Source organism: Pteropus alecto, unplaced genomic scaffold (genome assembly GCF_000325575.1).
Source record: "Pteropus alecto unplaced genomic scaffold, ASM32557v1 scaffold131, whole genome shotgun sequence".
Taxonomy (NCBI): domain Eukaryota; kingdom Metazoa; phylum Chordata; class Mammalia; order Chiroptera; family Pteropodidae; genus Pteropus; species Pteropus alecto.
Genome location: NW_006434709.1, coordinates 12047391 through 12065218, shown reverse-complemented (window position 1 = coordinate 12065218; position 17828 = coordinate 12047391). Strand labels below are relative to the sequence as shown.

The 17828-nt window shown below is 34.0% G+C and overlaps 1 pseudogene; it reads right to left on the bottom strand.

Annotated features, from left to right (window-relative positions):
* Positions 1–376: 376 nt before the first annotated feature.
* Positions 377–495, bottom strand: LOC112478081 (annotated as a pseudogene).
* Positions 496–17828: the final 17333 nt, after the last annotated feature.

The window sequence follows — 17828 nt, the reverse complement described above, 5'->3', positions numbered from 1 at the left end:
GAACTTTATTAATGTGAAATAAAGTCAGCATGGATATGGGTAAAGACTGAACTGCTTTATTGGAAGGGATTTCTCACATAGTTGTATAAAACATCTCATTCCTAAATTCTCAACCACTTAACATTAAAGGCATATTTTCTGGCTATTTTATGCCACACTGGGATTGAAACTCTTACTGAGTTTCATGATTCGTGAAATGTGGCATTCATGTCACCCAACCTTTTTAAAGACTTTCTTCTTTATCATGACTTGGAACCTGTGTTCTCTCCTAATTTATTTTTTCTATTATTTTCTTTTTTGGTGAAGCAACCCTTGGTTGACCTCACAGATTACAAGGACCTTGTCGGTTTACAATCCCTTATTTTTTAATTTTTTATGCCAACAGTACCTTGCCTTCCTAGGTGGTCTCCCATCCAAGTACTAACCAGGCCCGACTTTGCTTAGCTTCAGAGATCAGATGAGATCGGGCTTGTTCAGGATAGCATGGCCATAGACTCTCCTAATTTCTACCCATTAAATCACACGTGAATTCTTGCTCTCTGCCTAGCCTCTTTGGACTGGTGACTTATTTGGATGTTAGACCTGGGATTTTTAATTTTGCTGATCATTTACCTAAATCAGCTTTTCGTACTGTAGCTCCTAAAATCCCCATGCTAGAACTCCTTGACCTCAGATTTCTGTTAGTTTTAGAGGAGAAATTGGATGCAATTTGACCTCTACAGATTTTGGGTTTTTTGCTTGTCTTGAGTTATGGCTAAAGCTCAAGGAATGAAGTGGTAGCATTTGCCCTTGGGATGTTCTCTTCTTTAGGTAGAGCTCTACCAGAAACTTTAGAAATGCTTTAGGTTGCATTCCATGCCCCACTGATGTGAAACACAGTGAGATGAACCATTTTTCAGAGCCTTTTGAGGCCTTCTAAAAATGATGAGCAATGTGTGTGATGAAAAGGTGAGTATGACTTCTGGGGATCTGAAGCACCATCATGATTTAATGGCACGTCATTGTAAATTTCTTGAACTCAATTCCTCCCAATAACCATTCACTTTAAGGGGGAGAAATGTTTATAATTTCTGTGGGTAGCAGTTCTTTTCTAGTTGCCAAAGTCCTTGTTTACTTACTCCAAGTCACTCTGCCCGAGTCCACTCCTAGAGTTAGGGGCAATGATTTAGGGTTTTCCTATTCAAATGGGAACCTAGTGGCCCTCAAACTCATATCTACTTCTTAGAAGCTGGCTTTGAAAACCACAGTGGGAAAGGGACCTATTACCACCATAGCCAATTTCATTTCAGCAATGCTACCTACAAAAAAGTTGGACACCTCATGATAGTGTGATCTGATCTGGAATAACTACAGTGAGCCAAAAGCTTAGCTAACATAGGGTCTTGCTGCCTAGGCTAAAGCCAACAGAAACAACTTCATGTGCTTATCAAGTATATCAGTGCTTGTAATTATAGAACCTGAAAACAGAGCACTTCAGGGCAATTTTTGTTTATTCATTTTAAATCCAATATTTAAGTGAGCACTTACTATGTCTGGTACTGTCTTAGTCACTTTGCATATATTGTCATGTTCACTCTTTATAGTGGAGTTGCTATGTTGAATTTATTCTCTTTGCATATGAGGAGGTTCAGGCTTAGAAAGGTTACATAACCAATGAAAAGTTCATCTAGGTATTACCTGTTGGAACTAGTATTTGACCCAAGTTCTTAGCCACTGTGTGATTCTGTGGACCAGGAAGAGCTAAGGAGGCTTCCTAAAAGACGGCATGTAAAAAAAGAGCCTACTTGGAAAAGCTTGCATCAGAATATTTCAGTTGTCCATTATAACATTTTCAAAACACTGAAGATCACCTTCAGAGATTTCTGGTGACAGGACACCATCACCTATGACAGTTGGTTCCTGGTCACAGTTTCAGGTAACTGGAGAGGCTGCTGCCCTTCATTTCATCCTTTGCATGTTCCTGGAATATCATTTATTTAGATTTAATCTCCAAACTACCCTGCTTGAATATTGGTAAGACTGTCCTAGTGTTAATTGGCACCCCGCTGAATATGGCATATTTTGTCTTCTATGCTGGCCCATCAAACTCTGTCATTCTGTTTTTTAATAAGACCTTATATTACCACATGCTTTCGAGACATCAGATATCTGACTTCAGCTCCCAGTTATTTTGGTTTTGACATTCTGATCCTTTATTAGTGATCAGTGACCGCAAATATACCAACTGGATACTTGGTGCAAATATACCAACTGGATACTGGGCCTTGGGTAACACAATGGAGTTACTGTTGTAAGTTTTACTCATTGTTTCTCACTGCATCTCTGTTCAGAAAAATTACTTTCACAGAAATTAGAGCTTTTATTCCTAGCATCCCTCATCAACCTGTTAGTACATGGGAAACTACTGTCTATCAGAAATTACTTCCAGTATGTAAAGTGATAGTTTAAAGAAAGCGCTAATGGAAAAAAAAAAAAAAAAGGACTAGTGTCAATGGCTTTTCAGTGGGATGCTATGCAACCAAGTAGAGGCTTAGTCTGGTCTTAATTTAGGCACAGAACAGCCCACCTACATAGAAAGCTGAATGTTCCTTGGTCTCTGTAATATATTATTTCATTATTTAGGTAAGAGATCAAGAACACTTGGTATATTTGTCATGGCTCACTCTTCTCATGTCCATGAGAGTGATAGCTAATCAATCACAGAACTGTATAACCCTGAACTTGGCTGTACCCTCACATTTTTCACCACAGTCCAAGCAGGTTCTAGCAATTGATAAGTATTGGCATATAGGATGAAAACTCCTTGCCATTCTTTGCCATTTCAGATTGATGATATAGATTTGGCTATCTGCCTTGCTCTTTATTTCAGTTTTGCTCTCTCCTAACCTAGCTCCTCTGTTTCACTAGCTGCAGCTCAATCTTATTTCCCTTCCAGACTCTTGTGATCATGCTCCTCTCTCCCAATTACTTGGAGTTGTAATCCAAGACCTGGTAACTACTATGCATGTCTCCCAGAACAAACAGATCTATAGTAAAATAAAATATTTCATCACCTCATAATCTGAATAAAACTATCAATAAAATAAAAGAGAAAAGCAGATACTTTGTAAATTTAGAATGAGAGCAAAAATAAGAGTAAACATCAAAGCTAATCAAAAGAGAAAATGATTGGGCCAGATACATGAGAAAGTGATGATGGCTATTGCTAATGTGTCTCCTTTTCTTCCTTTTATTCATAAAAGAATAATTATTATATAGTATAGTTAATCTCTCACCAAAAATAATCTTCCATTAAACATTAAACTTTTCCCTAAGTAGCTCTATTCCCTCTCCATCTCACTGGAGGAAATGGCAAGGGGAAAGAGGGGGGAAAGTTATATGAGGACTTTAATTTCCTTTAGTAAATTACTCTTTGATTTTCACTGAGCTTCCTTCAAATAAATAGGCTCAGATATTCTATCCAAATCATCTCACTATGCAAGTAGGCCCCCAAATATCTATCTTGCCTAAACTTTACTCTCAATATTTCTTGTTTTCAGAGGTACAAATAGAAAGGAAATCAAAAGAAGTCTTCCACTGAATCTTTGAACATATTTCATTAGAATGAAAAGTTTCTTAGAAAAAGATACTATCTCAATGATGTTTCATGACTTGGCTGTTTGGAAAGAATGGTAAAATGGAAAAAAAAAAAACTTTTGTTGTGATGTTTCAGAAGTATATTTTTGTTTACTTCTGCTAGCAGATTCAGTTTCAATGAGAATAATTTGGAGTTTATATTTATATTTTATTTGTACTTTGGAATATATTTCTCAAAATTAGGCTCAAATCTAGTCAGACCTTAGATTTCAGACATGTGAAAAACTTGCCTGAAAGAAACACCATAAAAATGTATGTGTATTCCAAATCTAATGACTATCATCTACATAAACAGTCATTTATCAAGTAGAGATTAAGTCTAAAATTTTTTGCATTAAGCAACTTTAAAAATAGCATGCACAGATTATGATTTAGGTGATAGGGACTCAAGTTTTTTTTTGTTTCATTCCATCATATTATTTATAATCTATAAGTAAAGACTAATTTGACTTTGATCAAATCTCAGAATGCTAGAAGTATCAGATGAAGGCTACTACTTAATCACTCCATTAAGTTATTAAAAAAACGTTCTGGTGTCTCTTTAATTACAAAAGTCTCATCACTCTAAGAAGCAAGAAAAGGCAGAAACAAGGTTGGGAAGTAGAATAAATTTTCTTGTAGCAGTAACAATTTTAGGGGATTAAAATTGCATTGTAAAAATGTACTACTTGTATTATGCCATTAATGTGATATCTCTGTGATGCCTCTTAGTAACCTAATCATATCCATTTTTTCTGCCCCTCTGCCTGTTAGGGTTATAGCATGGTTAAAATTTACCTGTTAGACAATCAAGATGTCCTTTAATGGATAAATGAATGAATAAACTATGGTATATCTTGACAATGGTTTATTATTTATCACTAAAAGAAATTGAGCTATAAAGCTATGAAAAGACATGAAGGAATCTTAAATATACATTACTAAGTGAAAGAAAGCAATCTTAGCAGCCTACATACTATATGATTCAGAATGTCCAACTATAGGACATTCTGAAAAAGGTAGAACTATGAAGAGAATAAAAAGATCACCAGTTGCCAGGGGTTAGAGAGGAAGAAGAAATGCATAGACAAAGCACAGAGGATTTTTAGGGCAGTGAAACTATTCTATATGATACTGTAACAGTAGATTCATGTCATTACACTTTTATCAAAAGCCAGCGAATAAATACTGAGTGAACCTTAATGGAAGTTATAGGTTTTGAGTGGTGATGTTATCCATCAGTTGTAACAGATGTGTCATTCTTGTGGGGAGACTTACATGTGAAGGGTCAGCAGGTAATGGGGACTCTATACTTTCTGCTCAATTTTTCTGGGAACCTAAAACTGCTCTAAAAAATTAAGTGTATTTTAAAGCAAAAAATAAACTGTAACTGTTAATAATGTTATACTTAGGAAGACTATGCATAGTTACAGTGATCATATTTTTAGAAACAATTAGTTGGACCTGTGGCTCATCAAAAATTGTTTTCTCATTTGTGAACTCATTTATGGGCAAAGAATTAAGTTGCATTTTTCCTCATTTAAGTATTTATATAGAAATGAATATTTCATAAAAATATGTAACAGTTAACACAAAATTTGCATTATTTTATAATTCATATGCTATACATGTTGGTATATTGTCTTACTATTATCTGAAGATCTCAACTTACCCAGAATTATTTATGCTTATTTTCTTCAATTCTATTTCAGCTGGATTTCTTAGAGAGACTTTACAATCTCAATGGCCACTGCCTTTTCTGATTCATCCAAACTATTTAATTAATTAAAAATAGACTTTAAATTTTCATGTTTGTACTTGGTCGTTAATGCAAAAATATGTATATACTTTTCGTGACTAGTGAGATGGATTTTCAGGATAATGAATAATAGAATAATAGTTAAATAGTTTGTTACTTTTGATCTGTAGACACATTCTTTGACTCAACTGTTTACTAATTTCTCACTAAGCTTTCATTAAGGACATGAGAAATATTTTTATTTGACATAATACAAAGACCACTTTGGAAAAGACATAATATCATGTCTATATTATACCATGAAGAATTTCTCCTCCACACACCCACCCCAAATTCATCCAAGATGAGTAATAATTAACAATCAGGTTTCATCTCCTAAATATTAGTGTGTTCTGATGTGTGTTCTCTGGGCTTCAGAGGTTAATAGATATTATATAAAAATATTTTGTCATCAAATATATCTGAAAAACACTGTTAAGTAGGTTTCCCTTTTTGCAGGATTTTTCAGATTCTTTAATTTGCTAATATGCAAATGAATCACCAAGCCGGGGTAGTATAGTGTATTTTACGATGGGGGCATTTGTCTTTTTGAAAGAGCATCCTGCAGAGTGACTGTATCATCAAGTATCTTGGAAAATGTAGATTTAGTCAGACAATTAATGCAGATGTCACTTGACTTTGAACCATTTCTAAATTATAATAAATCATCTTTGACAATTTTCCATCTGTGGTTTTGAGTAGTAAAATTTTAGAGAAATTTTCTTCTTCATAATATAAGTAGAAAATTTTCCAAATCACTTTGTTACTAATTTGTTCTGTACCTTTGTTTTGTAAATCATGACCATAATAAAAAATCTGGCTTATGAAACAACATACATTATATCTTAAAGTTCTCAGAAATTTTCACAGTGGTTGGCATTCTCAACTGAAAAAATATAAACTCACAGAGGGTGGAACATATTAGTATTCTCTCAAGATGAGGCTATTAGCTTCAGAAATGATATCCAATTTAACATAATTGGTTTGCACTGCTTTTCTACAAAAGGGGAATTTTAGTGTCTTCATCAATACTCTCAAAGCTTGAAAAATGTATGTTTATGGTCATTTTAATTGGATGAATAGCAGATATATTACATTATGAGAAACTCTAATCTTTCCCACCATAAATTTGGAAAAGGGACTGAAGTTAAACTATTAAAATCTATCCACAAGTGATGTGATCAGCCATATGTAAGAGGGAAATAAAAACATTTAAATAAGTGGGTATAGTGTCTAAAAACTATCAATACCTTTTATTGCCACCAATACCATGGTGAAGTGAACTAGTTATAATCTCAGTGAACATACATAAACATTGGTATATGATATAAGTTTACTGTGGAAAGCTACCTAATTACATTGTACTGTCCAGTGAAAAACTATGTTTGCAGTTAGATTTTAATCCAGAGAGTGGCCCAAAGTGAACTATTTATTAGAGTGTGCTCTGGAGAGTATGAAAACATAAAAATGCCATTGTCCCACATTTGTAAATTTTGGTTTAGTGGACTTGGGATGGGTGCCAAAATTTTGTATTTTTAACCAGATCCTTAATGGATCCTTATGCGGCCAGCTTGGTGCCTTTTTTGTGAACCTGCATTTGAAGCCACTGATGTAGACCTATGAAAGCCCAAAGAGGCAGAAGTGAGAAGCATTTATTTATCGATAACTGGAGGAGAGACCGTGCAACTGGCGAACATAAATATACTCACAAGAAAACTACAATCTATGTGGATGGAGAATAATTAATCAAGTTGCCAGAATACTCACCTCTTTTGGTCTTTATTCAAGACTTCGATTTACTAATTCAATATAGTAAATTGTCAGATAACAGGAAAGTTTTGTTCTGGTTGCCACCTGAGCATTGTGGTTAAGTGAAAGTCATATGATCTATTATTACAAATTAATAAAGTTGATTAAACTGATTCATCAACCTTAGCCGTGTCAACAATGGAAACCCACAAAATTACAAGGCTTAACCGTGGGTGATAATGACACCTTGTGGATGGGTGGTATCTTTCAAGTTGGAAGGGAAGATAAATTGCAGCTCACTCACCTCAGGTTTGTCTCATGTCTGCTGTCCTCTCTTAGACATGCCATCGCAAGCTAGGTTCCCTGAAAAGTAGAATGAAATGAAGAAATCAGAAGAAAAACTAACGATAACTAGAAAAGTTATTATTGTTGTTGTTGTTGTTATTATTATTATTATTATAGATTTTCCTAGATTTTGGTTAGGCAAAGCTTGCCGTTTTGGCTCTTTGTCATTGTACATCAGCACCAGAGGACTACAGAATGAAGTAAAAAGTGCATAACTTATCAATTTTGTCATTTCCTTTTTGTATTAGCCACAGGGTCAGATTATTGATCATGAGTAACAAATCAAAACAAATTAGTTTGCTCTTGAATCTTGAGAGCCTTCTCTGGCAGTCTTTCATATTTCACACAGACACATCACAGCAGTGAAAGACCTCCAAAGCCCTATTCTAATTCAGTACTCATTTTCGCTCCCCTCTTTCTTTCTCCACATCTACTGCTAAGTCTCATTTCCCCAGCCTATTGCCATAGATTGTTTGTCTGAAATAAAGCTTTGTCTCAGAAATATCAAACATAATGAAAAAAGGGGGGAAAACGCGGCAAAGTTGGCCACTGAAATTCCTGAGGGCCTCACATTCATAAAGCACACAGGTTTTGCAAATCCATCAACTAAACTTTGAAATGAAGGTACAGTCATTTGGCTCTTGTTTCTGGGCAACTCTAAGTCTTAGTGTTCAGTTCATTCACTACATTGAGTTTATTTCGCTATAAAATATAATCGCAAACATTTGGAGAATTATGTATATATCTATAGGACGAATTATCCAAATCAAGTTTTAGTCTTTAAAATTTTGGAAAATAAGAAATGAATTACTAATTTAAGAGAGAATATTTTAAATAAATATTTTGTTTTTGTTAATATATTATCAGATTTCCAAGATTTAAATTTGTATTTAAAAACTAGGTTAAATATCCTGACTACTCATTAAATGTTTTGCTTTATACTTGTCTTCTCACATTTGATACAGAATAAAGATTGAGGCATTTAACTATATTAGATACACACACACACAAACAGACACACACTTTTGCTCCAATTCTATCATGTCATCATAAGATAAAATGGATAATATCTTTAGTTCCAGACTTTGCCTAAGATATGTATGGTGCTAAGATATGTTTGAGAGAAGGAAAGTGAAATAAATGTAATCTGAAAGAAGGAGTTCTATACCTACATTTGTGTCAATACATAAAGATGGTCTCTTTCTACTTGTTTTTTTTAGAATCACTACAAAACAAAACAAAACAAAAGACCACTCTGTGTAATAATTTTTTGCCCTTAAACAACTTGAGAAGAATGTCTTCCACTTAATCCTATGATAAATAAGTAGTGATGGTATTTTTAAAGACAAGAAAACTAAAGACAAAAGATATCCAATAAATTTCCCTTTCTTAAACATCTAGCTATGTAACTGTGGAAATAGTTCTTCCTGAGCAGCTATGGTAGATTAGGCTTCATGGAAAAAAATTTTTTTGCTTCCAGAATTCATGTTTTTCTCTCTATACCACAACATTGCAATGTAGTTGGCGTGAAAAGGCAAATAATTCATTTATTTATCAAGCATCCATTAATTATTCTCTTGAAGGCTAGCACTGTGCTGAGTAATTCTGGGAAATCACAGATGAAGTCAATGAGCATATATCTCCATGTATGTTCAAAAATAGAAGGAGAAATGAAATATCAGTAAATAGGTACCTATTCCACTACCAGTGTTACTCAACTGCCTTTGATATCTTCCTGGTGATTGTTTCCCAGAATTATGTTAAGAGATTCATCTCGCCTCTCTCGATTTTCCCTTAACTTTTGCAGTTTGGGTAGCAATAACAAAATTCAGTACTCGATTAGTCAGGGTGGCTAACTGTTGTAACAAACAAGTCTAAACTCTTGTGGCTTAACACAACACAAGTTCATTTCTTACTTGTGGCATTGTGCAAAGCAAGCTGAGAAGGTTATGGGAAAAGGGAAGCATGGGAAGCACTGTGCTTCAATCACTCAGGGACTTGATGTCTTTCTATTTGTGATATTGTTATCTTTTATACTTGTTTTATAAGATTGACCCTGAATGAGGAGAAAGCATATGAAAACAAAACAAAACAAAACAACGATTTTTATGGGGCTCATTTTCATCCACTTACCATTTGTTAGAATGTAATTATATGTCCTGACCTAAATGCACTAAGTTGGAAAATGTAGATTAACTGTATTCCCAGTAGGAAAATAAAATTATTTTGTGAATATAAAAAAATTATCTCTCCCACAAGTACTTTTTGCCCCATTGTTAATTTAAGAGGTTTGATTAACAGAAAATAATACCTAAATTGAAGATCAAAAATCAGTTTTCTAGAACATACATGGGCATGGAGAAATTCTAGACTTCTCATTTATAAAAAAAACCATACGCCCTAATTCTATTTGCTCATATCCCCCTGCATTAATATTTTATTTCTTACATGGTCTGAGCAGCCATAGGGAATATCTGCACTTATGTTCAATCTCCCACAATCCCTGGAATGCATTTCAAGACTGATGTTCAGAAGTATTCAGTGATCTTCTTCCATTTCTGTCTCAGCAAAAGTGATAGATCTGTCCAGTGATATTGGCTCTGTGTCATTTATCCATTTATCTAATTTTGAAAAAAAATTGTGTTCGATGTCTACTTTGTACCAAGTACTATATATAAAACAGTGGTCAAAATGAACATGGTTCTTGCCTTCTTGAGCATTTAGCTCAGTTAATAGGGCAAAGCGGGGGCAGGCATTAACCAAAGAATGGCATGAAATGAATATACTTCTAAAAGCTGATTTGTATTATGAAATAAATTACTGAGGGCTGTGGAGTATATTACAAGGGTACTTATCTAAATCCTGGATGATGTTTGAGAGCTGAAGAATAAATGAGCATTAACTAGGAAAGCAGAAAAGTGATCCTGGGCAGAGAAAACATTCTCCTCATTCTCACTCCCAGTAAAAATGACTCTGAGGCTTCCACTTGCCATCTTTTGTGAAGCAACAGACCCTATAGTAGCAATTTTGTGTATAGATTTCCCACCAGTGTTACAGGATAGAGAAAAACATATGAACCCTTTCTGAAGTCTCCAGGGAAATAGAAATTAATCTCTGTTGACAAATTAGGAATCTTTTTTTTCCTCCTGTGAGTCTAATGCTTTCACTGTCTTGATCAGAAAAGTCAAGTCCTATTTAGGCTGGATTTCCCTGTAGCTTTTCTGACCACGTACATCCTCTAGTACCCCTTTTCTATTCACTCATACATAAATCCTGTTACTTATTTTACAAGATATGACATGAGTAAAACATTGACATAATTCTATTGGCATTCAACTATGAAATTATTCTAGAAATAACTTAGTATAAGTGTTCATTTAAGTGTCATAAATTACCTCAAACAATGAAGAAGAAAATAAGCTCTGAAGTAAGTGCATCAAGCCTTAGTTAAGGCCAATACTTTACAGATAGGAAAAGAAAATTATAACTATGTTTCAAAAGAGATCTAGCCAATTGATGTGGAGTTGGCTAATATTGATACCAACTTAAAGTCAAGAATTGATTATAGTTTAAAGAATTACTTTTAATTTTTGTTTAATTTGTAGAAAATTAACTATTTAGATTTTTCAAGCAATGATTAACTTGGTTACATGTATTAACAGCCAAAATACCACTTTATTTCCAGCTCTGAAATATAAGAATGTAATTTTCTAGCAGGCTTTTGAAAGTCAAGCACAACTGAAATTACAATGGACAGTAATGATATATAATCAAGGCTGAGCTTGTTAGCTAAATAAACAATTTTAATTTGTGTTTGAAGTGTAAACAGAGGGTAATAATGAATTTAATTTGGTCCCTACTTGGATACCAGTTGACATTTTGTCTTTATCTTAGTCATTAGCATGGTGAAAACGTTTCCAAATGTTTTTGTTTTGTTTTATATTTGTTTTGGTTATTACAGATATATTTCTTTAAAATCATTCATAACTCATTGAAATATTTTATTTGACAGGATAACCTTGGCCCACATACCAAGAAATGTTTTTTAAAACCTTCAAAGTAAAAGACAAAAGATGTTCCATCCAGAAACTATAACATCAAAAAGAGATTAGAAAATCTACTTTGCCCACTGTGTTTTGGGGTAGTGCATAAATAACCCAACAACTAAGAGCTTTAAGAAACATATTTTTCTCCTAAATGAGTGACCATTATTTGTATTATAATATAGTAGAATCTTTCTTTCATCTGTGACACCAGATGAACTTTCTTGGTTGCACCAAATAGCAAAAATTTGATTCACTGTCTTTCTACATAAACATAACTCTTTATGCTGTAAATAGTAAAAACAAACAAAAACCAAACAACAACAACAAAAAAACAAACCAAAAACCAAACAAACAAAAAAAACCCTGCTCAAAGTGGCATAAACTATGACTATTGGTGCACACAATTGAATCATTCAGAGATAAAGCATTAGGTTTAATTGTTTAACATGTTTACAAGGCTGAGATCTCATTTCTCTATGTTCTTTCATTTTGTGGTTCTGGCATTGTCCTATTGAGGGAACTTAAAACCACAATTATTTATTACGGTTCATGAGTCATGATGATGGGCTAATCTCAGTTGGTTTCTCTACAGAGTCTGTGGGTTGGAGGGTTCTATTATTTAGACTGACCTGGTCTGAGGGAACTGGGTTGGTTTAGGTCTGTTCCACCTGATACTTATTCTTCTGGGACTGGTAGGCTAGCCTAGGCATGTCCTTCTTATGGCAATGACAAGCTACAATAAAACAACAGAAACACAGAAGTTGTCTTGAAGCCAAGACTCAGAATTTGCACATCATAATTTTTGCTACTTACTATCAGAGCAAATAACAAAGGCTGCTCAGATTTAAGTAATGAGAAAATAATATAGAAAGAAGAGATTGGATAAAGGTTGAAGAACTGGGGCCAGTAATGTAATCTGTGAAAACACCCAGGTAACGAAGTACATTTTTTTAAATGTATGAAGTTCTTATATAACAATCAAAAGTTAGTTATTCAAAGAAAAAAATTCAAAGTATAAGAAAATATAACACATCAAAAGGAATACAAAGAACTTTTAAACATAAATCTCATTAATATACCTCAATCTCATTTATAATTAAAATAATACATATTAAGATAATGAATTACTTTTCCTTATATCCAAGAGACTCACAAAGTTTAGTTTTGGTAGTAACTTGTGTTGGCCAAGGTGTGAAGGTGCACAAACATTTCCATTTTCTTTTTGTAGAATCCTAATTGTTAAGACTTCATTGATAGATAATTTGGTAATATCCATCATAATATGAAATAAGTGTATTTTTTAAAACAAGTTTTACTTCTAAGAACATACCTTCTTTTTAAATATACGTATATATATGAATAGATATATGAAGAATGTTAATCGTAGCAGCAAAACACTCAAAACAACTCAAATATCCATCGATAGAGATATGTTTACATAAATTATGATGCATTAAGTACTATATCTTGTAAACATTAAAAAAATAAAGTCTATGTTGTCTTTTGTAGGGTTTTTGGCTTTAAAAAGAATTCAATTTGAATAGTAAAAGGTATCTGAAGTTCAAATAATTTCCCTTTTATTAAGTAAATGTTTATACTATTGATGCTTACCATATATAATTCAAAATAGCCATATGGAAGCAAAATGTGCATGGCATATTAGTTAGAAAAGTGATAAGTGAAAAAAGGTCATATAAGTATCAGCCTTTTTCTACAAAATTATACACATGGACACTTGCACATAAAAAAGGCTGGACAATTGTTCACCAAATTATTAAAAGTAGTTTTAATGGAATGTTATTTATATTTATTTCCATACATTGTTTTTATTTTATTTTTCAAGGAGTATGTATTATCCTTCTAGTGAAAGCTACTTTTATTTTTTTTAAGAACATCTTCTTAATCTAAATCCACAAATGGGGAATCTTTGAATATATTCCTTTAACAAACATTTAACATATTTGAGTGCCTGACCACTTTGTACCAACTGTATTCATTTTAAGGGGCTAATACTATCCTGGTGAGGGAGCTAGACAATGAACAACAGATAAGAAAATGAATGAGTACAATCATTTCATGTAGTGTTAATACATTTAAATATCTAAGAAACCACTTAGTTTGCTTCCTGCTCAGAGAAGCTCCATTCTGCTTTTACCCAAATTTTTGAGACAGATCTCTTCTTCCAGTCATGTGCCCATACTCCTCTAACATAATGTATTAACTGACTATCTACTTTGTGAAATGCATTGTGCCAAATGCTGGGAATATGATCTTAAATGAAATATGTCTAACCTCATGGTATTTAGAGTTCTTGCTGTAGCAGGCTATTTTTTCTGTTAGATTTGTTTCTTGAAAAAGGAATTTGACCAGATTGATGGTTCTCAAATAGAGGGAGTAATGTTTTTTAGCATAATTTGGGGATTTTATTAAAGTATACATGACAGACTTACATTTCTTTATTTTACTCTAGCAGACCAACACTATTCTTTTGGGGCTGCATCTATGGAGCAGAATGTGTGAGTGGTACATTAGCTCTGAACACCCCCAGGTGATTGTTATATACTTCCCTAACTGGGAACCACTGAGTTTGACCATAGATATGGTTAATTCAATCTCCAAAGTAGTACATTGCTTGTTTAGTTAGACAGCCAGTGCAAAAATATAAATAAATAAATAAATAAATAAATAAAATAAAATTTATGACTCCAGTGCAAAAAGAGAATAAAATTTATGACTATTTCTTTATTGGATAATAAATAATTCCTATGAAAATACAAGTTGGAATTACTCCCTCAAGAATTGTCTGGTGAAATTCTTTATGTTCATAAATGATGTTACTGACTATTAGAAGCAAATGTGACTTCAAAGTCAGTGAGTGAACGGAACATGAATATATCCCCACATATAAAGTATAATGCCAAACAACTTCCATAGTCAGAATAGTCAATGAGAAGATGAATCAGCTTTATCATTTGTGTCATGAAGATAAAGCCACCAGTTGAGTTATTGGTTCACTGAAGCACTGTTTTGTTAACAAGCGAGGGTGGCTTTGGAATTTCACTCTTCCAGAAAAGAGAGGAACAGGGAGAGGAGTAGAGAGGTAGAGGGAGTGAGAGGCAAGAGAGAAGGAGGGTGAAGAGAGGAGTCTTGATAAATGCATTTCTACCTAATTTCATGGGTTATTTTTCAGTCCATCTGCAAAAACTAAATATCAACTGTGTGTCCAATGTTTAATTTAGTCATTTGCTTTTTTTTCTTTGCCCTTTCTCCATTGTGCTTCCTGGGTCTGGCAGAAACCTAAATCCTGACTTCCAGGGCACATGATGATATCAGGGAGCATGGTGATCCCAGAAGATGCCAAAACCCTGAAAACTGTGTAACAACCACTAATTCCAAAATATTTATCTCTGGACTTTTATTTAAAAGAAAAATACATTTATATTTATAATTTAGCATTATTCAGGTTTTCTCCTATATATAGTCATACTAAATCCACAGTGATAGAAGTGATGATAGGTGTATATAAAGGAAACCTGACAGATAATTTTTGGTTTGTAAATCCAATTAGCATTATCACAAGAACTTCTTCTTATCCAATACAGGCTCTCAAATTTTATAGATAAATTTTAAAAACTTCCACACACATTCACAAATGATTAAACAATAACAAAAATATTTGCAGGCAGAGGTGAGGCTAAAGAGATACAATCCAAGAAAAAGAAAGGTCTATAAAACTTTATTATGTGGTAGTAAAAATAAAAATGGGGTTCCAGTCAAGATAGAGGAGTAGGTAAACGTTATGCATGCCTCTTTCCATGACCGCATGAAATTACAACTATTAGAGAACAATAAACCCAGAGAACCATCTGAACAGAACTGGCTGAAGAGAACTCCTATAACTAAGGATATAAAGAAGTGGCCACATTGAGACTGGTAGGAGGGGTAGAAAAGTGAAACAGGCTGGCCTTGTACCTGTGTGGCAGTTGAACATTAGGAAGGATATCTCAGTTGTGGAGTTCCCCTCAATGGACCAGTCCCACATGAGGGTTCCCCAGCCCAGGGTCCCCATGCCAAGAAGAAGAGACTTCACACAATCTGGCTGTGAAAATCAGAGAGGATTCTGACTACCCTGGTGAGACAGAAGACTCCTGGAAACCCAGACATCCCCTTAAAGGGTCCACTCACAGAATCACTTACACACCGGCACTCACCCTGGACTTCGGCAGAGGGACAGCAGCTTGAAAAGTGCCAGAAACATACGAGGAAATATTGAGTTGTACAGCTTCAAGGTGAGGGCTGGAGGGACAGCTGCCATTATTCCTGTGTTGAGCCCTCCTCTTAAGTAGCCTATAGGTAGGTGACACCTTGCCAGTGTTAAGCCTTCCAATCTTGGCCTGGTGAATTCTGCTTGCTCCACCCAGTGACTTCCTGGGTCTGTGCTCCACTCAATGTGCAAATTGCTGGTGGCAATTTCATGGCTGGGTAACCAGCCTCACCCTGTGCTCTGGGCAGGAGCTGCTTCAGCAGCAATCAATGGACCTCAGCTCCTACACCTCTGGAGACAGTTTCAATGGCAGACTCATAGATACAGAGAACAAACTGGTGATTGCTAGATGAGAAGTAGGTTGGGGGGCTGGGTGAAAAAGTGAAGGGATTAAGGAATACAAATTGGTAGTTACAAAATAGTCATGGGTATGTAAAGTACAGCATAGGGGATATAGTCAATAATATTATAATAACTACGTATAGTGCCAGGTGGGTACTAAACTATTCAAGGGGATCACTTTGTAAATTATATAAATGTCTAACCTATGTTGTACATCTGACTAGTATAAAATAATATTGAATGTCAGATCTAATTGAAAAGGAAAAAAAAGAAAAAAATAAGAATGGTAATTCTAACTTTACAATTTTATACAAAATATTTATAATAGAGCATTAAATATTTAAATATATCACTTAAATGAAACAATGCAGAATTATAAAAATATATTGGCAACATTTGATTTGTGAATGGTATTAGTGTTGGATTAGGGAAGAGATGCTTCTACCTGATTTGTCACTTGTAGGTAACTATTAATGTGTCACCTTTCTAATAGACTGGCCCTAGTTGTCTACTAGGCATTTTAATGCTTTGGGGTTAATTTGCTTGGACAGAGTAGTATATAGAATAAGACAAAAACCTCACCATTGAGATGGGATGAAATCCTGCAGAGACCTGAGATTGTTGGTCAGACATGGAGGTGTTACTTTGATGAGGAGCTCTTCTGTCTAAGCATTTTGAAGGGATGATAAAGCATAAAGCATGTGGCCTAGAGTCCTTAACAGATGATTAGTGAAATGTGATGTACAGTTGATTGATTTAAGATTGATTTAAGAGCCCATTTGGTGGTTTTCGTAAATGATCCATCTTGATGTTTTTGGCTATGCCTATCACAACAGACATGTTTTTCTACGAAAAGTCTAATTTTGCACATAATTCATCACTTGTGTTTAGTTCAGACCCAGTTTTATGTAGTTTCCCATAAATATTAATCTTGATGGAAATAAGAAAAAAAAACTCTTCTACTACCATATGTGTTAATATTAAATCTAAATATTACTAGATAGTTACAGCTATTGAATCCATCATATACAAGTTTGGATTAGTTACAAATAATGTTTTGTGTCTATCTGTGGACTCCCTTCTGGGCTCTTTACTTTGTTCCACTGGTCAACCTTTACATCAATACTATACTAAATTAATACAGCATTATAATAATTCTTGATATCTGACGAGACAAGGACCTGACTTGCTTTTCTTCTTAAATACTCAGACTCCTTTAGGGACTTTGATTTCCCACATAAATTATAGAATTGTTTCTTAAATTACTCCCCCCAAAGTGATTTTTTAAAAAGTAAGATTATCACTAAATAGATCAATTTTTGAGTGGTAGTGGTATCTTTGTAATTTAAAATCCTCAGTTCCATAAATAAAATACATAAATGCACTGACTTAGGTGTTTTCTAATAATTTCCAATAAAATTTAACTATTTGATCTACAAAGCTTTTGTGTATATTTTTCAAGATTTCTAAGTATGTTATAGTTGATTGCTAAAGTCATATTTTCTACCTGTTTATTCTTGGTGTAGATACATTTTTTTTTTTTTTGCATTTTGGTTTTATGTTCAAAATTTGCTAATCTCTTACTAATTCTGTCAATATTATGTAAAATTGGGGGGGCGGAGTGCAACTACATAGAGCATAAATTACGAACTCCAGTCTCTGGACAAAA